Genomic DNA, 23,470 nt, shown 5'->3' with positions numbered 1-23,470 from the left:
TGTGAGGCCAACGCTTTCCAGCTGAGCCACTATGCTTCCCTTGTCTTGACTTATATAGTTCATAAATTGTAGGTGTATTGCTTCTTTTTTCTAGTTTTACTGTTGTTTTTAGAATATTTAGTAGTTGTTTTAGAGTTTTAATTCGTGACTAAGCTTGTAAGTCAATTTACATGCTCAAAAACCTCCATGATTGTTTTCATTTTATTTTATATGAAGAAAAACACCACTGTACAAAAACAACAAAACAAAATGTTTTTATATTTTGTAATTAATGTTTCAGGGCTGGACCTGGACAAAAAAAATTTGCCCATTTTAGAATTGGGCCCTCAAGTCAAGCATGCCTGATTACTAATTTATGAATGTGTTCAGTTAAAAGAGCCCATTTTACTAGAAACCCCAATTCCAAGAAAGTTGGGATATATACAACAAATAAAAATGGAATACAAAAATTTTCAAATTATTTCTAACATCAATACACTGAAAAGATGAAACATTTCATGTTCAACTTGATAAAAACATGACTATTTGCAGGTAACTGCTTTTGAATTTTATGCCTGCATACTTTCTCAAAAGCTGGGGATATGAAAGACTGGTAAAGAAATGTTCACAAAACACCTGTTTGGAACATTCCATAGGTGAACAGGTTAATTGGAAACAGGTGAGCGTCAAGATTTAGCATAAAAAGACCTTCACACGCCTTTTGAATTTCATAATAATAATAATAATAATTCAGAATAATAATAAATACATGCAATAAATGAGGACTCTTAATTGCCCTTAAGTGTGATTGCAAGTGCTACTGTTGTTTGTCTCTATGTGGCCTGCAACTGGCAGGCAACCAGTTCAGGTGCCCGAAGTTAGCTGGGATAGGAAAGGAACCCTTGTGAGGAAAACAAGCTCAGATATTGGACGGATCTTCAATAGTGTTCAAAGTAATAACAGTCCAATGTGACTAACCAGCAATATCTGTCTGTGACCCGTGCTAGAATCCACACTCGTTCATTTTCCGATCTGACTTTAGCAAGCGAGGCAGAAAATTTGATATGTGTCTGTTGATTGAATGAAAACGCTTGTTGTATACGAGGCTGTTTATGGGGGCATTTGCAGTCACTGTGATTTGACGGGCGTGGATGCACCCACACGCCATTGCACTCGCAAATCCGCACAGTGGAGTACAAAAAAATTACGTGCATAAAATTTGTTTAGAGTAGAAATACATAGATATTGAAAGGGTTATGCAATTGCGCACTTATGCAACCACCAAAGAGCAAGGGATTGCTCACGAGCCATAGGTTCCCAACCCCTGCGCTAGAGGAAGCTTTGCCTTCTACGGGGAATTGAAGTAGATTCTTCTTCTACTTGCAACTGAAGGAGATTCTTCTTCTACACACGCTAGAAATAGCTTCATGTTCTTCTATGGGCAATTGAGGTAGATTCTTCTTCTACACATAACAGAGGTAGATTCATCTTCTATGGGCGATTGGGGTTCATTCTTCTACTTCCTCTACGCACAATTGAGGTAATGTTCTACGTGCACTGAAAATAAAGTCATCTTCTTCTATATATTGGAGGCATCAGCACGTGCCCAAACCCGAGTGCAGACAGTAATAGGGAATGGCAATGTTTTAACTATTTCATTCGAACAAGTTTTTGTTGTACTTTTAGTCATAGCCGTATTTTGAAGTGAAGTATTTTAGCCGCATAGTTAAATATGCCGCAGGATGAATCCTGCGCCAGGAAAAAGTTGCAGCTTGTCATCCAGAAAATATGATATGGTGAAGCAGCATTTAACTATTATGCAGCACACAAATGGAATGACTTCCCAACAGAAGTGACGTCAGCTCCAAGTACGATTGTTTTTAAATACAGGTTAAAAACTTTTTTTCGCATGGTTTTTAGAATATTTCGATTCTTAAATATTTCTTGCACTGTACGCTCTTTAAATTTTCATTTTTTTTTGTTTTAAGTGTTTATGTCTTTGTTTTTAAATGCTTTTAATCTTGTAAAGCACATTGTGATACCTTGTGTATAAAATGTGCTCTATAAATAAGTTTGCTGTACTATTTGTTCTATGTCACAGAAGAGTCTCCACTAGGATGAAGGGCAAAGTTTATAAATATGTGGTGAGGCAGGCCATGATGTACGGATTAGAGACAATGGCTCTGAAGAAACAACAGGAACCAGAACTGGAGGTAGCAGAAATGAAGATGCTGAGGTTCTCGCTTGATGTGAACAGTTTGGATAGGATTAGAAATGAGCTCATTAGAGGGACAGCCAAAATTGGATGTTTTGGAGACAAGGTTAGAGAGAGCAGACTTCGATGGTTTTGACATGTTCAGAGGCAAGAGAGTGAGTATATTGGTAGAAGGCTGCTGAGGATGGAGCTGCCAGGCAAAAGAGCAAGAGGAAGACCAAAGAAAAGTTTGATGGATGGGAAGGAGGACATGAGGACATTGGGTGTTAGAGAGGAGGATGTACGAGATAGGCTTAGATGGAAAAAGATGTTACGCTGTGGCGACCCCTAACGGGGCAAGCCGAAAGAAAAAGAAGAAGAAGAAATAAGTTTGCCTTACTCTGTAGTCAGACTTATAGGAGCGACAAATGTGCATGAGCTGTTTATCCCTCTCATCAGACTGAGTTAAATCTGCTCTGAAGTCCTTCCAAATGGACTGGAACCTGCACAGGTCATCTCTCACCATGGGGACTGTCACCGTATGCCCTTGTTCCCTGGACAACAGAGGTTTGAAACCATAACAGGCTATGAAAGGGCACATACCAACGGTGGAGTTTGTAAGAAACTTGTGGCCACATTCAATCCAGGGTAGAAACATGCTCCAATAGGTGGGGTTGAGTGTGGCAATGCCTAGAAGGGCCGATTCTAGGGACTGAGTTCCCTGCTCCATCTGGCCGTTGGACTGTGGATGGTATTCTGAAGATAGGCTGGCTTTTGTGCCCACCACTTTCACAGAATTCTTATCATAGGTGGTAGGAGAACTACCTACTATTGATCTGAGATGATGTCGATGGGGATTCCATGGAATTTAAAGATATGATTGCAAGGAGGTTAGCAGTTTCAAAGGCAGAGGGTTGCTTGGGGTGGAGTATTTAATGGACATATTTCGAGAATCGACCAATAAGAGAGAGAATGATACATTTACCTTCAGAGGAAGGCAGGTAGTTAAATCCAGGTGATGTGGGACCAAGAGGACCTTGGGATAGGAAAGAGTCACAGCAGACCAGCTGGGGGCACAAGTGAAGTCTTTCCACTGGCACAGATGAAGCAGGCTTGCTTGAACACCCAGGTGTCTTTTACCAAGCTGGGCCACCAGAAATGTTGTTGAAATAATTGGATGATGCGGGTGAGAGTGGGGTTAGAGGTGAGTTATATAAGGTGGGCCCACTGAAGGACATTAGATTATGTCAAGTGAGATATGAACAGATGAGGAGGTCGAGTCTTGGGAATCAGGTTAGATTTGTTGAGCATCTTTAACAATCTGTTTGATGTCACAGTTGGCTGTCACAACGGATCAGAAGGAAAGGAGTAGGCAGGTGATTACATGCATTAAAGGGCATCAGACATGCTGGTGGGCAGGCTTGCTGTTCCGGGAACTAGGACGGAAGTCAAGCCTGAATTTGAATCTTCTCAGGAAGACAGCCTAGCGAACTAGTTGAGGGTTTAGACGGGACGGTGGTATGCAACATTTCTGTAATTGGTCCAAATGACAAACAGAAACTCAGTTCCCTCCAGCCAGTCGCTCCACTCCTTCAATGACTAGATGATAGCTAGGAGTTCTTCTTTGTTAACATCATCATTTCATTTGCCAGGGGACAGACTATGGGATAAAAAGGCAAAGGGAAGACGGAAGAAGAGAAAGCCCCCAAACCAGGCTATTAGAGGAATGGTGAACAGGGTCTTTAGCTAGTTGAAGCCTTGGGATGCAGCAGGGGTGTACTGGAAGGGGGAGCTGGTGGAGGTGAAGATAGTAAGAGAAATTGGCACTTGACTGTAATTGTGTATGAAGCAGCAATAGAAATTGGCGAATCCCAGGAAACATTGTTGGTAGTTGATAACAGCTTGGCTCTTCATTTGGTCTGTTTGTAATTGACTTTTGGCAATTATATAGCCCAGGAAGTATGCAGAGGAGAGGTGGAATTCATACTTTTCAGATTTTACATAAAGGTGGCTCTCAAGGAGACACTGGAGGACTTGGCAGACATGACGGCAGTGTTCTTTGGGAGGAGCCTGAGCATATGAGAATGTTGTCTCAGTAGATGACTAAGCAGCTTTTCAATCATCCCCCTCTCTGATACAGATGAGATTGTCGGCATTGCGTAGGTCGTATCAGGTGACTATATGGGCATCAGAAAGAGATTCAAATGAAGGCCAATGAGGGCTAGTGGAGATTTGATTTTTGCAATGATGTCATTGAGTCCACAGTAGTCGAAAGGGGTGGAGGGTGGTGTCTTTTTCCTCAAAAAAGAAAAAGCCAGTCCCTCTGGGAAAAGAAGAATCCTGAATTAGTCCAGAAACCAAGGGCTCATGGATATAGTCTTCCATTGCCTTTTTGTCAGGGCAGGAAAGGTTGATGAGATAGCTGGAGGGAGAGTAGCTCCCAGCAGAAGATCAAGTCATAAGGGCGGTTGGCAGAGAGGGAAGGGAGAAAAATGGTAAAATCCTTTCTGAAAAATGGGGAAAGATCATAATATTCTGCCAGGACCTGGGAGAGGATAACTGGGCGTCACAGACAGGTGGTTGAGTTTAGCTGGAGGGTGGCATGGCAGAAAGCTGACTGGCAGTGAATGGCAGTGAGATAGATTGGGCCACCCAATTGTAGGGTTGTACTTTCTGACCCATGGAATTCCAAAGACTAACAGAGGCTCAGGGAAAGGATAATGCATATGTCAGGGCCATGGGCAAGCCACTTCCCTGGGCAAAGCTGCCTCTGGCAGCAGTCCAACACCTGAGCTGCATGGACACTAATTACACGAGGCATTTAAAGGCCCACTTATGTGTAAAACATAATTTTTAGTATGTTGTTAATAAAAAAAATCAGCCGGAATAGACCCGTCGGTGTGTTCACAGCACGTCAGAATGTTGCCATATATGGATTTTTCCATCTCCCGCAATGAAAATCCTCTCAAGGCATTTGTTGTGGAGAAGAACCAGAAAGTGATGTTTTTTGCAGACCCCCACACTGGCAGGTTTGTGTGTTTATATCTGTTTTACCGCCAAGAAATTAGCTGTTTTTTCTGCGTGTTAGCCAAAATGATTACTCATTATATTGCTGGATTTTACTCGAACACTTGGGAGAATGGATTCACTCTTTACACATTTCCAAAAGACCCGGATCGTCGTGAAAATGGATTGCACAGGTGCAAAGAACGAGAGCTTTGTGTGTTCCAAATGACAGGTAGGTGTGTATAGAGCTATTTAAAAAAATAATACAGTGAAGAAATTAAGTATTTGAACACCCTGCTATATGCAAATTCTCCCACTTAGAAATCATGGAGGGTTCTGGAATTTTCATCATAGGTGCATGTCCACTGTGAGAGAGATCATCTAAAAAGAAAAATCCAGAAATCACAATGTATGATTTTTTTTAACGATTTATTTGTGTGATACAGCTGCAAATAAGTATTTGAACTCCGGTCTATCAGCTACAGTTCTGACCCTAAAAGACCTGTTAGTCCGCCTTTAAAAGTCCACCTCTACTCCATGTATTATCCTGAATCAGACGCGGCTGTGTGAGGTTTTTAGCTGAATAAAGACACCTGTCCACCCCATACGATCAGTAAGACTCAAAGTTGTAACATGACCAAGACCAGTGAGCTGTCCAAAGACACCAGAGACAAAATTATTCAACTTCACACGGCTGGAAAGGACTACTGAGAAATTGCCAAGCAGCTTGGTGAAAAAAAAGTCTACTGTTGTAGCAATCATGAGAAAATGGAAGAAGCTAAACATGACAGTCATTCTCAATCGGAGTTGAGCCCTATGCAAGATATCACCTTGTGGGGTCTCAATGATCCTTTGAAAGGGGAGAAATCAGCCGAGGACTACACGGCGGGACTGTAAAGAGCTGAGACCATTGTCATTCCAAGGTGACTGTTGGTAATACACTAAGACGTGATGGTTTGAAATCATGCATGGCACGGAAGATTCCCCTGCTTAAACCAGCATATGTCAAGGGCCGTCTTAAATTTGCCAATGATTATACAGAGGCGTAATGGGAGAAAGTTTTGTAGTCAGATGAGCCCAAAATTGAAGTTTTTGGTCATAATTCCACTCACCGTGTTTGGAGGAAGACAAATAATGAGTTCCATCCCAAAAATCCCTCCCTACTGTGAAGCATGGGGGTGGTAGCATCATGCTTTGGGGGTGTTTTTCTGCACATGGGACAGGATGAATTCACTGTGTTAAGGAGAGGATGACTGCGGCCATGTATTGTGAGATTTTGGGGAACAACTTCTTTCCCTCAATCAGAGCATTGAAGATGGATGGTGGCTGGGTCTTTCAACATAACAATGACCCGAAGCACACAGCTAGGAAAACAAAGGAATGGCTCCGTAAGAAACATATCAAGGTTCTGGCATGGTCTAAACAGTCTCCAGACCTAAACCCAATAGAAAATCTTTGGAGGGAGCTGAAACTCCGTGTTTCTCAGCGACAACCCAGAAACTTTGGCCCACTCCTCCACACTGGGAGGACACAAAATCCCTCCTGCTGTGTGTGCAAAACTGCCCGCCACTAGCTTCCTCGGCGGGTGGCCGCGGAGGCGGGTCGGCAGGGAGGTGGGCATCCCCGTGCGGGGAGAAGAAAGGAGCTCTCGCCTCGACTGGTGTCTGGGCACCACTGACGTACTTACTTCACCCGGCATGGGTCCTCCTGAGTACGCTACATACACAAGTAATTTTGAATATTTGATCGGGTTCCTTGCCTGTCCGTCAGGGAGTGTTGTCAGTTAGAAGTGATTATCTAATATGGCGCAAAACAATAAGGTAATATGGCCTCGGTCACTTCAGTTGCTTCAAAAATGTTCTCTTCTTCAAAAAAGAGCTTCAGTCTTAGAAGGGGCATCAGAAAAATCCAGAAATCTCTCTTGTTTGTCTGCCATAGCAGGTGGAACAGCATGTTGTCAAGGGCGACTGTCCCAGTGTGACATCTGCAAATGACTCTACAAGCCATATGGCTGCCGAGTGAGATTTTCGCAACTTTGCGCATTAATGACACACTCATTTTGTTTTCCATATAAACATTAAAGTGAATAATATTATTTTTAGTTTTCATTACGATATCTATTTTAAAATGAATATTTGGGTGTCAATGGCACTTTAATCCTTGACTGTCTTGTATATTTGCCATTTTGTTGTGCTACAGTGTATTGGATATTCCACTATCGTGCGTAAATATGCAAGCAGTGAGTAGTGCTTCCTTCGTCACAGCATTCCTGTGCCACTATAGTCTTGTTACGACTTGTTCACGTTTCTAAGTTTTGCCTCATAGTCATAAGACCTTGTTTCACATTTTTGGACCTTGCCTTTTGCCTTGCGTTTTTTTGTGCCTCTGCCTTCTTGGCCTGCTTACCTGTATATGACCTCGGGTAGGGTTATGACCTTCAACATCATGCCCTTTCCTCGGAGTACTGCAGTTGGATCCAATTCCTTGCCTCGTGCTTATGATAGCATAATGTATTGTCCTGACTGTAATTTATTGAGATAAGTAAGGTAAACAGATTTCATGAGTTACAGAGGAGATTAGTCTCCCATCCAGGGCAGTGACATTTTTTCGGTGACTGGAGTGGTTCAACAAGAAGTTGGAGCTGATGTGCCAATCCCTCATGGACGAATGTGCTGGAGTCAATGAGGGCAGTTGCAGGAATTGGTGTTAAACCTTTTGAAGCGTAATGGTGGGTCAACGAGACAGCAAACATGCAGAAGGCGGTGGCGTGAGCACCAGCAACAATGTGGAGAACAGGGAAGGCGCAGTGAGGATGAGGAAGAACAGGTCAGAACAATTGTAAAGCGCAACTTAAGTGCTGACTAAAGAGCCACAGATGAACGTTAATACTCTGGCAGAGGAGTCCCAAATCTGGTAGGTTTAAATGCAGGTGATAAGAAAGGCTGTTTGACAGGTGTGTGGCTAACTTAGTGCAGCTTTTTGGAAAGGAGGTGAGGGAGAAGGGGGAGGGAGAGAGGGAGTGTGAGGGGCAAGCTCCAAGAAACTACAGGGTGTAGCGCATGATAGCTTGAGGTTTACTTATAATCAAATCAATATTTGCAGAATAATTAATCCATTCATTTTCAGAGCCGCTTATCCTCACAAGTGTTGTGGGAGTGCTGGAGCCTATCCCAACTACCTTCACGAGGCACACCCAGATCTGGTTGCCAGCCAATTGTAGGGCAGACAGAAAAACAATTATTCAAACTCACATTCACGCCTACAAACAATTTCAAGTCTTTAATTATATTAGCATGCATGTTTTTGGGATCTGGGAGGAAACTGGAGTGCCTGGAGAAAACACATGCTGGCAGAGAAACCCCACACAGCCGATATTGGGATTTAAACCCCAGTGATCAGAACGCATTGCATGTTAAAATTGACGCCCCTCTTAGCCAAGAGGATGCTCGGAAGATTCTACGGCAATAGCCAATGAGAGAGCAGCTCTATCACGCCACACACACCAGCACCTGCTTTTTCCTTTCCTATCACAAATTTCCTTCGTAACTAAAGAACAATATTTTTCCGAGAAGGCGTTTCATAACTTGAATTTTTTTGTTACTAGAGACGTTCGTAAGTAGAGGCACCACTGTATCAGAAACTGAGAATCCAGTTTCAACTCTTCCACGTTTACTTTCTTTAAGTAAGTCTGTGCCCTTTTTATTGAAACCATTTGTAATATGTATTTTCTGATTTTCTGACATAGGAGCAGATTTACAGACATACACACACACACACACACACACATACACAAACAAATTCAAGAGACAAAAATGATCATTTTATCACTGACTCTCTGGGAGGACCTGATAAACTACTACATTAGTGCCATATTACATTTTTCCATTGTGCAATATGCCTTTTGGAACAATTTTGGTCTGGTGGATACTTTCACTCTAAGAACAGACTTAAAAAATTTCTCTGTGATCATAGAGTCATATAGTCAGAGCTGACTCAGGCTTGTCCTGGGTCATCTCTCAACTAAGCTGCTGTAGGCCTAGTTTCCTGGAGATCTATGATGAACTGAGCCCCTCTCTATTCCTCTATCTGTCCACATTCATATATCATTTCACATATCACTCTGTGTTTTTCAAAGACTTTCTGCCTTATGCTATTAAGAAAAAAAAGGGGAACACCTACTAAACCTGCTGAAGTTAACTTGGGGTTAGAGATACTTAAAGAGGTGGTAGTTGTTTGACATTTCCAATTTAACATGCATTTCGTTGACTATTTCTGAATACAGCCACATTTCCAGTTGAAAGCGGATGTGCACCACATTATCTCATTTATTTATTTATTTTTACTTTTTTTTGTCTCTGAAACAATTCATTTTCTTGTAATTTAATTGTATGATTTAAAGGTGCCAAAAATTGTGATTTGTATTGGCCATTTTTTTCCATTTCTATAATAACCTGACATTTGAACAGGGGTCTGTAAACATTTTATATTCTCTGTAAGTACTGAAATACCAATGGCCCTTTTGATATTACACCTAAAATGCCACACAGTTACACCTTTCATGACTGTATGTACACTCTTTGCTGATCGTTTACTGACAGTACTGTCACTAACCTCTGTATGCGTTATTTCTATTCTGCAGACAACAACTTCAACTCTATTTTTGTTCTTTTTTCCCTTTCAGCTTGTCCCATTTGGGGTCAACACAGTTTGGACATCTTAGATGAGCGGATATTTGTTTGGCACAGTTTTAACGCTGGACGCCCTTCCTGACGTAACCCCTCTGCATAGCTGGGGAGAGAACTTTAAATCTATTATGTCTGCTGTAATTATTTTAGTAGCAGTGATGCAATTAATCAGTATGGAAAGTGTTGCTCCATCCATACTACTACATACTGATATTATTGTGAAGTTGGAATTTTTCCTTGTCTCGGTCGCCTGGTTTCTCAGTTGGTTTTCTTTAATCTGTGAAAAGTGTGTTCATCGATCAGGCCTTTGCCAAACCTAGATACTCAAGGAGCCATTTGCACCATCTCCCACCAAGAAAAAGAAAATAACGCTGGGAGCCAAAAAACCCTTTCAACATTGAATGTGAGGATAAAACTGCATTTTTCCTGGTATGCATAAAAACTATTGTGTTGTCCCTTTATGGAATCAGTTAACTGCTACAAGGAGAAGTGGTTTGAAAAATGGATAGTTGGAGTTTACTTCTCCAGTAAACAGGGAAATTTTATTTTGTTTATGATCAAATAAAATGGTAAAATGCAGCACGATGGGGGCACAAGCCAGTGCAATCTGTATGGCGGTCCCAAGCCTAGATAAATGCAGACGGTTGTGTCAGGAAGGGGATCCGATGTAAAACTATCCCAAACAAATATGAGCGTTCATTTAAATAATCCCATATCGGATCGGTCGTGGCCCGGGTTAACAACGCCCACCTCTGGCACCGCTAACCTGCTGGGCATCCGTGGAAATTCAGCTTGTGTGGGTTGAAGACAAAGAAGAGGAGGAAAGCGGTTTCATCGGCAGGAGAAGAAGAGGAATGCACAGAGCCTACAACTGAGTGTAGGGATTTTGAATGTTGAGACTATGACAGGAAAAGCTCAGGAGTTGGTTGACATAATGATTAGGAGAATGATTAATATATTGTGCATCCAAGAGAGCAGGTGGAAAGGTAGCAGGGCTGGAAGTTGAGGAGCAACGTTTAAATTATTCTACCATGGAGTAGATGGGAAGAGAAATGGAGCAGGGGTTAATTTAAAGGAAGAGCTGGCTAAGAATGTCTTGGAGGTGAAAAGAGTATCAGATTGAGTGATGAGGCTGAAATTTGAAATTGAGGGTGTTGTGTATAATGTGATTAACGCCTATGCCCCACAGGTAGAATGTGACCGAGATATGAAAGAGAAATTCTGGAAGAAACTAGATGAAGTAGTTCTGAGCATCCCAGACAGTGAGACAGTTGTGATTGATGCATATTGTAATGGGCATGTTGGTGAAGGAAACAGGGCCAAGGAAGAAGTGATGGGTAAGTACGGCATCCAGGAAAGGAACTTTGAGGGACAGATGTTGGTGGACTTTGCAAAAAGGATGGAAATACCTGTAGTGAACACTATTTTCTAGAAGAGGTGGGAACATAGAGTGACCTACAAGAGCGGAGGTAGAAGCACGCAGGTGGATTATATTTTGTGCAGATGATGTAAAATGAAGTAGGTTACGACTGTAAGGTAGTGGTAGGTGAGAGTGTAGCTCGACAGCATAGGATGATGGTGTGTCGGATGACTCTAGTGGTGGGTAGGAAGAGTAAGAAGACAAAGGTAGAGCAGAGAACCATGTGGTAGAAACTGAGAAAGGAAGAATGTTGTGCAGCCTATCAGAAAGAATTAAGACAGGCTCTCGATGGACAAGGGGAGCTCCCAGAAGACTGGACTACTACAGCCAAGGTGATCAGAGGGACAGGCAGGAGAGTACTTGGTGTGTCTTCTGGTAGACAGCTGGAGAAGGAGACTTGGTAGCGAAGAAGAAGTGGGACACCGAGATGAATGAGGAGAGGTGAAAGGAGTGCATTGAGATGCAATGTAGGGAAAAACTAGGGGTGGCAAAGGCTAAACAAGAGACATGTATACCAGGTTGAACGTGAAAGAAGGAAAAAATGATCTCTACAGGTTGGCCAGATAGAGGGATAGAGATGGGAAGGATGTGAAGCAGGTAAGGGTGTTAAGGATGGAGATGGAAATGTGTTGACCGGTGCCATTAGTGTGCTAAATAGATGGAAAGGATTCTTCGAGAAGTTGATGAATGAAGAAAATGAGAGAGAAGGAAGAGTAGAAGAGGCAAGTGTGAAGGACCAGGAAGAGCCAATGATTAGCAAGGGGGAAGTTAGAAAGGGACTCGAAAGGATGAAAAATGGAAAGGCAGATGGTCCTGAAGATATACCTGTGGAGGTATTGAAGCAATTTGAAGAGGTGCCTGTAGAGTTTTTGAACAACTTATTCAACAGAATACTAGTGGCTGAGAAGATGCCTGAAGAATAGTGGAAAGGTGTGCTAGTTCCCATTTTTAAGAACAAAAACAATGTTCATAGCTATGGGAACTATAGATTGAACTATTGATGAGTCGCACAATTAAGTTATGGGAAAGAGTAGTAGAGGCTCGACTCAGGACAGAAGTAACTGTGAGCAACAGTATGGTTTCACGCCTAGAAAGAGTACCACAGATGCATGATTTGCCTTGAGGATGCAAGTGGAAAAAGTACAGAGAAGGTCAGAAGAAGCTACATTGTGTCTTTGTGGATCGAGAGAAAGCCTATGACAAAGTACCAAGAGAGGAACTGTGGTACTGCATTCATAAGTCCGGTGTCGCGGAGAAATATGTTAGAATAGTACAGAACATGTATGATGGCAGCAGAACAATGGTGAGGTGTGTCATAGGTGTGACAGAAGAATTTAAGTTGGAGGTAGGACTGCATCAGGGATCAGCTCTGAGCCCCTTCCTGTTTGCAGTGGTCATGGATAGGCTGACAGATGAGGTTAGACTGGAATCCCCTTGGATATGATGTTCGCAGATGATATTGTGATATGCAGTGAAAGCAGGAAGTAGGCAGAGGAACAATTAGAAAGATGGAGACATGCACTGGAAAGGGGAGGAATCAAGATTCGCTGACGTAAAACAGAATATATGTGCGTGAACGAGAGTGTTGGATGGGGCAAGAGTGAGGCTTCAGGTGGAAGAGATAGCAAGGGTGAAAGACTTCAAATATTTAGGGTTAATAATCCGGAGCAATGGCGAGTGTGGTAAGGAAGTGAAGAAACGGGTCCAAGCAGGTTGGAACAGCTGGCGGAAGGTGTCTGGTGCATTATTATAAATAATGTAAATGAATTTCATCTGTTCCCAGCCTCCAAATAGTAAAGCCATCTATCCATTTTCTGAGCCTATTGCAGCTGTCAACGAGCAGGTGGCAGACTACACCCAGAACTGGTTGCCAGCCAATCACAGAGCACACAGACACAGACAACAGTTGCACTCACAATCACACCGAGGGACAGTTTTTGTGAGGTGAGCAAAGTTTCTTTTTAAAGGGAAATTCCGGTGGTTTGGATTAACAATGTATCCAATAGGTCATGTAGTATGTACTCTATCTTGATAATGTGATGTTAAATCCTCTCTCATTTAATAGTGTTTTGAAAAGATTTTATCGACAATTACTAATTTTCAGGTCCGCCGCCATTTTCGCGACTCACATGACCTACATGCGCGAATGTGACGTGTTACGCGCCGTTCCAAATGCTCCATTTCATGGGACACCATTATGCCAAGTGCTGATTTCTTGGATTTATCCTCATCTGATGAAGAAATAGCAATATTGGTTGATTGGGAAAATGGAGGAATACTTTCATAGAGATTTAAACCTGTGGCTGTAAATCATGTTGAATATTCGGATGGTTCTTCGAGCAGATTGACACGGAGTCTGACGAGCAAGCTCTGCCAAGCAGTGGAGCCGTGAGTGAGCTCCCTGACTCCCTTGGCAGGGAGCTCGCTCCGGGGGTCGGCGAGCTCGCTTCGGGACTCGGCAGGGAGCTCGCTCCAGAGCTTGGCGGGGAAGCGAGCTCACGATTTCGCCGCTCAGTGGAGCTCGCTCATCAGACTTCGCGTCATTCCGGCCGGAGAACCATCCGAATATTCAACATTTACAGCCACAGGTTCAAATCTCTATGGAAGTATAATGGCGCCGCACCTGAAAATTCGGAATTGTCGATACAAATCTTCTCTAAATGGATTTAACATCACATTATCAAGATAGAGTACATATTACATGACATTGAATACATTGTTCATCCAAACCACCGGAATTTCCCTTTTATGTAGCATTTTCATGTGGCACATTGCTTTAAGTGTTCTGTTTTAGTCATTAACTTTTTTACTTTAATTATACATGAATTACCGAGATTGCCTCAATAAATATTGGTGCAAGTTAACAGCAGTTGTCGCATATATTTTGTGCAACAAAATAATGTCAATGTTTTATTTTATCCAACATTTTCAAATTTAGAGCGGTATTTGAAAAACTAAAATAAAACATTAAACTGAATGCTCATTATTTCTTTTGAAAAGACATACTGTTGAGCTACAGCAGAAGATGAAAAGCACTACAAGCAACTTCGAAGCCACAGGTTGTCCACCCTGGTTCTTGATCTTTTCCAAATGTGAAGTGCCCTACAATAACATAAGTTTAATTTTCAAAAACTTCCTTTTCTTGTAAGTAATTTCTTATTTGTGGTTGACTCTTCAGATATTTAAAAGCAATGGAGGCCAGAATATTTTGTCAGCCTCTCACAATGCTACCATTTTCTACACAAGTGGAGGGATCGTAGGGGCGAGGTGGAATGATGTGGGGGTGGTTTGGTGTCGGATAATACTGTATTCATGAGGCACCTGCGCCTCTGACATCATCATCTTATCACATAACATGTATCACCTGCAGCTCCACATCAAGCCCTAACAGACAGATTCTATCTGTCATCGCTGAAGAGAATCTCATGATAATTTACTCCAGGCCAATCTTACAGAAGACCTTTGTTTTTTTTCTTGTTTTTTTTTTCTCCATAGTCATATCTCTGTGTGTTGCAAAAAGGGAGCGGACTGTATCAGATGTACCTGTTATTTGAAAGCACAACTGTGATTTAGCTGATTCTTTTATTTTAATTCACTGTAAATGCCACATCCAAGTTGACTCGCTGTTCTGATTATTTCACAAGAAATTTTATTCATCTGGGTGACTAGCATCGCACTGAAGACCACCAAAAGTTATTTTGAAAAATATATATCACATTATATTCTCTACATACATACATAAATGCACTTCTCCAGTTTGTATGATTACCAATTGTGTGTCATTATGAAGAAAAAAACTTTGAAGGCTAATAGGCAAAAAAGAGATGATCATACTTAAAAGCCAGAAGGAAAAAACCCAAGTTGTATCAAAAAGCACAACCTAATTAGAAAGACTAATCAACATTAATGTCTTAATATTGAAGGAAGTGGGGAATGATAATTAGTTGGGCGGTTCACTCTCATTTCCTCTGCAGTCATGCCAGTAACAAGAGTTTATTCTGCCTTGAATGGCCACCCTCATACAACAGCTAATTGTTGGACTTAACCCCTGAGCACCCTCCAAGTCAGAGAGACAACAGGGAAATTGGCCATTTCTTCTTTCATGGGTGTCATTAATAATAAATGGCACTTTTGTCAACACTTAACTGTCCCCAAAAACCTTAGTAAGAGTTGTTCTGAGTGTTATGCAATGTGTCGTCTGCTTGGAGGTTGTCGTTTGACTACTGTTAGTCAGTATTATATTTGATACAGTTCTATTTGTACTGTATAACTTCATATGGTACATGCGTATGTACAGTATAGTTGTACTTTTTTTTACATTGTTGAAGTGTATTATAAATTAAGATTTTGCATTATCAGTGCAGTGAATTTTAAGTATATTGTGTAAAATAATAAAATCTTCTCCTTGAATCATCACCTTATGGTGGAGGGGTTTTGTTTCCCAATGATCCAAAGAGCCAATTTGAGGCCTTTTTGCCCCAAGAACGATCACCCAGGAGAAGCAAATCCAAGCCGAGTGACCAGATAAAGCATGACTCAGAATCACTAAAATGAGTATAACAAATGGATCCTGCACCCTTCTGTAGCCGCAGGTCTGTGAGTTGGTCTCTTTGGAAAAAGCCTGGTGGCTGGGCCTGTTCCCATGCTCAGCACCTGTCAGCAGGGTTCATTGGACTGAGTTCAATGTGAGCTGGGTTGCAGCCAAAGGTGGGGACGTTTGGGTCCGATCCCCAGCTGCAGAAGCTGTTTCTCGGGATGGAAAACCTAGCTGGTGTCTGAGGTTGTGAGATTCAGAGTAGATAAATTCTGGCTTCCCTTGGCATACAATATGGGTTCTGATGAGAGGGTTTAGACTTTCTTCCTCTATGGAGTTGCCCACCATTAGAGGTGCGCAGCTGGTGTGGTTATGCTTAATAGGTTCACCCAATAAGACACGATATAGTAACCTTCCTTTGCCTATTGGTGGTGGCATGGCACCTGATGACCAAATTATTTTGGAGTCCATGGTGAGGGTTCTGGAGAGCTCATTAGGGACAGTCAAACTTAAAAGGATATGATTGCAAGAAATGAGCCCCATCACGACATGAACCATGACATTGGTGCGTTATTATTGGACCTGTGTGTGCACATCAGGGAAGGTCCAAAACACAAACCATGTTCAAGGATAATGGTACCCATACATGCACTTGGCAGAAAGACACTGTAGACCACAGTCCTATTGGCTTTGTGTCTTGTTCCAACAATTATGACAAGGTCTTGGGAGAGACAAGGGACATACTCTAAGCCGGGTTTAGATGAAGCCTCATATTCCCAATATAATTGGTTTATAAACTGAATGAGAATGTGCCATATAAACAACCAGTCTGAATAGACGGGCCAAATCCAAATGGAATTTCCTTCTGATTCACTGGGTGGAATATTCTATTTGTGAGACCAATCAGAAGTAATTTTTTTGGGAAATAGTGAATTGGAAATGTGCACTCTGCACTCCGTCTGCATATGCTCCGTCTTGAGGCAATCACACTGCGATGTCATTGTTTTATGCCTTTGAAAACATGGTGGCTTCCTACCAGATCCATTTAGCGACAGAGATGTTTTTGATCCTTGTTTTGTTTTGATCAAGAACTAAGGCATGGGAGGAGTTTGGCGATATTTATGTAAGTAATGCTAAATATACATTTACGTGTTTTTAAGCAATCAAGACACCAAATGTTTGCCATGTCGTCAGAAGCCAAATAACTGGAGTATATAAATGTATTGTTTGACATAAATACTTAATTATAATAATAATCTGTAATGTGTCTGTGCATGAAAAAATGAAGCTTGTGACCTGCATGCGAATGGTGCATACTTTACTTGGTTTATTCAAATCGAAAGAGTCAGTGAGACTCCTTAAAAAAATCAACACTGTCAGTTTTATTTTCGCCCATCTCTACTCCCTTTAGCAACCTTCTGTTCATCTTTGTTTTTTGTAGTTTAAGTAAGGTGATGAAGTACGATAGGCTGGGTGGCTGTGACTCAGTATGTCAGGTTCTAGGACTGTCCACATGTCGAAGTGTCCTTGGGAAAGACACAGAACCCAATTTTGCTCCCAGTGGGCCTGGTAGGTGTTTCCTATTGGTGTGTGTGAATGGGTGAATGTGAGGCATCACAAAGCATTTCGGGCACTTTGATGGTGTAGATCAAGTGTTATATAAGCGCAGTCCATTTACTATTTACCATATACACCATCAAATGCCTATATAGCCTCGCTGGTCATAGATCCAACCATGCATTGTGCGAGGGTATGTTCACAACTTTTATTCCATGCGATGGTCTGATTAAATCGCCTTACAGACAGAGTGAGAGTAGAGAACTCTGGCATCTAGATTGGTTTTTCTTCCTGGTCTAGTGTTGTAGGCACACTCCAAAATCCCCATTGCGTTGTGGGAATCGCATGATCTGATGTCACATATGCTTGTGTCAGTATTAGCAGCTAGCTTTGTCATCATTCACAAAAATAGTCACACAGTGGGCCACTGTCTGGGCATCCTGTACATTACAGTCTGTTTTAGTCAGCGTTGTATTCTCAAGAATCAGTCTTATACTGTATTTTTTTAATTTCACTCATTTTCACATTTGATCAGAACACAGACTATTTAACATGAAACTACAGCCTTCTTTTCATCATTTTCTTCACCTCTTTTTAATGTAATATTTTACATTTTTCTCCTGAGTTCTCTAAGATATGACAGATGGATAAAATGGTACCTTTTTACAAGATTACAAACAAGTTCCGCTTTTTTTCAAATTAATGTGTCATGTTTTTTTATACATAAATACCAATGTTTAATGGAGGTCTATTCATAATTGAATTAAACAACACTCGAGAACTGTTTGTAGGCAAGAAAATGTCATTTCCTGCCCTCTGCACATTGAAAGATATTTTTATTTTGTTGGTAAAATAACTCAAAAGGACTCGAAACTCAAAGTGTAGGACTTCTGACTTGATTCGGGACTTGTTTGTCTCGACTTGGAACTTGACTCGGTACTTGAGGACAAAGACTCAAGACTTACTGTACCTGTGATTTGCAAAGCAATGAGTTGTTCCCAATTTTGGTTTGTCCTATCATTGCTTATAATTGTTGAATGGCTAAAAAATACAGTACTCAGAAGTTGAAGCGTATGAACGTTTTTAGTCATGCATATTGTATTTTAATATTATCTCAACCAACTTGGAAACTGAATGTTTTCTCTTTAGTGAAAGAGTACTGCAAGAAACAAAGAAGGATTCAGCCACAGTCGGATACATTCCACTTCCTGTGGAGTCATCCAGTGCACTGTTCAAGGGTAACCAACCAACGTCTTATAACTTTATTATTCTTTCTTAATCACTTTATAAATATTTATATGATTTACCAAAGACACCCTGACTTGCAGCTTCAGTTCCAAAGGAGTCATCGGTTGGGAAATGAGATAGCATAGACAGGAGATTTGTGACAGACCAAGGCATGAAACCCATCAGTTGACGAGTGGAAATCCCTCCTTTCTAATTAATAGAGGTACACAGGCCAGAGGGATAAGGAGGATCAGGGAAATGAAATCAGCAAAAAGATACCATCACTCATTTCTGAGGTCTATTGTCACACTTCAGAATCTGCTGTAATGAATCACTCAAGCATTCCACAGATATATTTGAATGGTGAGGGGAAAATTCATTGTCCGGTGGAGAACATTCGATAACGATCTTTTCTCTTGCCTCCTCTTCTTCTTCAGCCTTGTCTGCCCTGCTTTTGTCAAAGTGCCCTCTGATCAAAAAGCAAAATCAAGGCTGTGGCAACAGGTGCACATTCTGAAAGGCTGGCACTCTTCAAGTGTACTGGAAAGCTATCTTGGATGACAAGAATGAGCCAATAAGTTTCAAGGGACCTGTTCCACGGGGTCTTTTGAGAAAGTTGGTGTGGACTAACATGCTGTACAATTTATTACAAGCAACAAATCTCTATTGATAGAATAATTTTCCTTACTTTAACACTATACTTTGCCATGCTGACCCTACTGTGACTAGTTTTAACTTCTCTAACTATTAACAGACCAGTGAGCAGACTGGCAAAATATGACCTCGCCATATGATTTTCTTGTGTTTCCTCACTTCAGAATTATGCAATCGTGGTAATTTACCAGTAATGTGACATTAGTAGAATTTGACATAATTCTTATTGGTAAGTTACTTAAATATTTTTAAAAAATACAATAAATGCATTTTTACACAAAGAAAATTATGTATAGTGTCACAAAAAAGAAAAGTGGAACTGGAATTTATCAGAGAATGTCGATGTGCAATATATCCATGAACTGCGGAAAAGATTGAGCAGTTCTAACATATTTTCAATTCTCTGTACGTGATGTCGATGTTCATGCATTAATTTTCTAGCATATTTATTCTTTTCAGGGTCACTGGAAGCTGGAGCTTATCCCATCTACCTTTGGTTGTATTATCCTATACCCTGGAATTATCACTCATCAATCAGAAGTGAAGCATTTCAACCTCTAAAATACCAAAGGCTTGTTCTAGTTATATTTTCAAAATAAAACAAATTGGAATATCATTTCTTTTTTGTAAAATGTATTTTTGTGAAGAGCCCACTCAAACCTGGCCACTACACAAGTGTGTATACATGTCAAGACTTCAAATGCAAACACCAACAAGCACCCTTTAGTCATTTAGGATATGGATTGGTCAGTTGGAGCAGAATCTTCTGTGGCAACAAGTCCGATGTAAGTGAGAAACAACATATAGAAGTGTAAATTTTTACACATCTATCCATTATATAAGCTGCTTTTCCTCATGAGGGTCGCAGGAGTGCTGGAGCTACTGTATCACCAGGCACCCTGAACTGGTTGCCACTCAATCGCAGGGCACACGGAGACAAACAGATGGAGCACCTGCAATTTATAGAAATATGCTCATAACCACAGAAAAAATAGGATGCTACATTAGGGATGGAATCTCAAGACCTTAAAATAACTGTAATAAACTGTAAATAACCCGAGTATGTAGTTGTTACCTAACACCATAATCTTAATTTATTGAATCTGCACAGACAGAGACAGAAATTTTTAAAGAGGTCAAAAGACATTTGAATTCTAAACTATATATTCATATAATCAAATCATTTTATTTAGTCATGGTGTATTGCTATAATCTAGTGTTTATTTTTTATGCACAGTGGCACATCTTAGAGGGAACATTGGTCAAGACTACACATAATAAACGACGTCTTTCAATAGCTATGTATTTCTACTCGTAACAAATTTTACGCGCGTGATTTTTCGAGCTCGACTGTACAGATTTGTGATTGCGATGCCGCGCGGGCACATAAGTGCCCGTCAAATCACAGTGACTGCTTTACTCATTGATTTGATTTATTTTGACATGTTGTGTTTGTGTGTGTGTCAGTGTTACATCAAGATGTGGGCCAGAGGTGTGTGGATTGAAGGAAAGGTGGAAGAAAAGGGAGTTGTGCTATTGTGTTGGATTGATGCATCAGAAGATATCTTGTACTGGCCAAAGTTAAATGAGCGAACTGCTCTGAAGAAGAAACAGAAGTCTGTAAAGGGCTACAAATGGTGGGAGTTAAAACTCCTTAAAATGAAGTTCACATCAGGTATTGATAGAAAATGTTACGTTTCATTCACAAATGTCCTTTTCTCTAGCTAGAATCAATTCTACAAACGTGAATATTTTTTCATTCCAGTGATCTATGATGAATGTGACGACTACGATATAACTACTGTGGAGGGTGAAGATGTATCTGAAGCGGAAGATCAAAAAGAGAACCTTTAAAGATTGTACAACAGGTTTTTATCCTCCCTCCCCAGCATTGATGTAGTATTTTTTTATGTAAATGTATAACTTGAGAAGTTTTGTTTTTAAATTTTGATATATATGATAATTTTTAAAAGAGTCCAGGAATTCAATCAATTGATGTCATGACTATATTTGTCGACATGTCAGTGATGTGATATTGCAGGTCATGGTTTATTTTCTTTACAGCACCAAAAACCTCCTAAGTGGAAGATTCACAAAGTGATGCTTATCCTGTAATTGCCCTGCAAGACCATCAAAGTAAATACATGTTCTGTTTAAAGCGCTTTTATAAGAATAAATCTGGCCCAAAAAGCACAATAAAAAAATGGGTACTCTGATACTCTGCTTTATTCATACTGTTTTAGGCAGTGGATCAGATGGTTCACTGTCACCATGAAGAACCCTGAGACATTCAAAACAAAGCCATCTCCCATCAACCTCAAGCCATCCACCACCAACCACGAGCCTCTCCCATTCTTCTAAGAGAGTTGGCCCACGTCAGAAGAAAGTAAGCCAAATCTCTACCAATAACTCGTCTTCAGACATTTGTGTCATATTTATATCTTTTGGATTGTGCGTGTGTTGTTGTTCAGGGTTTCAGAAAATGCTGAATTTCTGCTGCTTACAGAGATAAGGGACACCGCCAGGCATCAAGACCATAGGCCAGCACAAGAAGAGGACATGGACATTGTCTAGATAAAATCTTTGGCCGACTTCATTGTCCTTGAACAGAAGGTGATTGAAGACCCTTTTACTTCTGCAAAACTGGTATGGTTAAGTATGGAAAAAGTTGAGTTTAATTTTCACAACAAACTAATTCAGAATTTTGCCATCCTCCTTCAATTGCAGAAATCCCAAATCTTGAAAGGTGTAGGGGTAACCCTCAAAGAATATATCAAACTGATCCTGAAGAGGTAATATATATTTTGTACAGAATGTATTTTTTTACCAGTAATATAGAGTTGAGAATTAGATGAAGATTTTGTACTTGTTTTAATTTTCAAACAATATTACATTTATTAATACAATTGAAAGTAATTTGTGTGCTGTTTTCCTGACAGATGCAGTGGCAGGAAACAGGACAGGAGGAACTCAGATGGACAGTAAATATGAGAGACACATAGTCAAAGTTCAAATAGTGGAACATTACACTTTATTTTCTTTTGTTTGTAACATACTTTAAGAAAAAAGTAATTTTTTCAATTTTTTTTGAAAAAAGTTATTTGTTCTAAATGTTAAACATACATGTATTACTGTGGGCTGTTTAACCTTAATTGTTAGTAATTGTTTGTAGTTTGATTGAAAAACAGTGGTTTCACACTGCATAATAAAGGTTCAAATGTTTTAATGGCTCAATTTCCATGTAGCATGGCAACATTGATTGTATGTTGGATTGTCACGTCAATGCAATTTACGAATATAATGTAAAAGCAATGTGGTTTCAATATTGTAAACCAACGTGGATTGTAGGTTGGATTGTGACATTGTCACAATTTATAAATACAATGTAAAAACAATGTATTTTCGACGTTGGACCTGGACGTTGTTTCAACGTTAAATCAACATATTGTGCCCGCTGGAAAGCTCGTGGGTATCTGGGAACCAAAAAAAGCTGCCACGGGGCCCTTCACAGTACCTGCCCTGCCTTGGAAATAAATTGTGCTTGATTTTACAGACATGGGGGAAAGAAGCAGATGTGAAGGGAAGAAGTACATTTAAATGTTTATTGATACTTTTTTTCCAGATGTGGAGAAGCCATTCCCACTAGGAATTACCAAAAACAGTTGTAAAATGGCTCTTGAGGGAACTAATTCCACATTTTGGATACCCAGCTCAGATTAGATGAGATAATGACTCTCATTTTACCAACAACCTACTGTAAAAGATATTTAAAACAAATGGGTATCATTCATTAACTTGAGGCTGCCTACCATTCACAGGATTATAGAAGAGAATGAATAGAATCAACAGAGGGGGTTGTAACAACCTATTCAGATACAGGACTGATATGGGTACCTAGATGTATTTATCAACAGGTGCTCAACATTCTCACAAAGGAACAGTTAGCGGAGAGCTTTTCCAGCTTTTCACTGGGCCAATACATTTTGAGAAAAACCTTCAAATTCTATTGGGTTCAACCCTATTAGTTGGATCTCCACAAAGTGGCAGACGTAACATTCCTCTGCTTTTTATGTCTGACTCTCAGTCGACAGATTAGGTACCTGGATCCATTAATACCCAGGTATTTGCCAGTTGTGCTTGCGAACAACTAAATTGAAAGAACCCTGACTCAAACTAGACAACAAGTGGCAAATGCGCAATATACTGACTGAGAC

At 40.6% G+C, this 23,470-nt stretch overlaps 1 long non-coding RNA gene across 4 annotated transcripts; it reads left to right on the top strand.

Annotated features, from left to right (window-relative positions):
• The first annotated feature begins 17,520 nt into the window (after positions 1-17,520).
• LOC133501021 (uncharacterized) lies at positions 17,521-22,373 on the top strand. Of its 4 annotated transcripts, none has more exons than XR_009795073.1 (10): positions 17,521-17,568; positions 18,525-18,613; positions 18,704-18,965; positions 19,040-20,931; positions 21,022-21,124; positions 21,321-21,392; positions 21,500-21,642; positions 21,763-21,869; positions 21,984-22,048; positions 22,196-22,373. It is a non-coding gene; the product is annotated as an uncharacterized LOC133501021 (long non-coding RNA). The 4 variants fall into 4 exon arrangements; XR_009795075.1 differs by having other exon boundaries at positions 21,763-21,902; XR_009795074.1 differs by having other exon boundaries at positions 21,728-21,869.
• Positions 22,374-23,470: the final 1,097 nt, after the last annotated feature.

Source organism: Syngnathoides biaculeatus, chromosome 5 (assembly GCF_019802595.1).
Source record: "Syngnathoides biaculeatus isolate LvHL_M chromosome 5, ASM1980259v1, whole genome shotgun sequence".
NCBI classification, from domain to species: Eukaryota; Metazoa; Chordata; class Actinopteri; order Syngnathiformes; family Syngnathidae; genus Syngnathoides; species Syngnathoides biaculeatus.
This window is presented reverse-complemented; position numbering and strand designations above follow the sequence as displayed.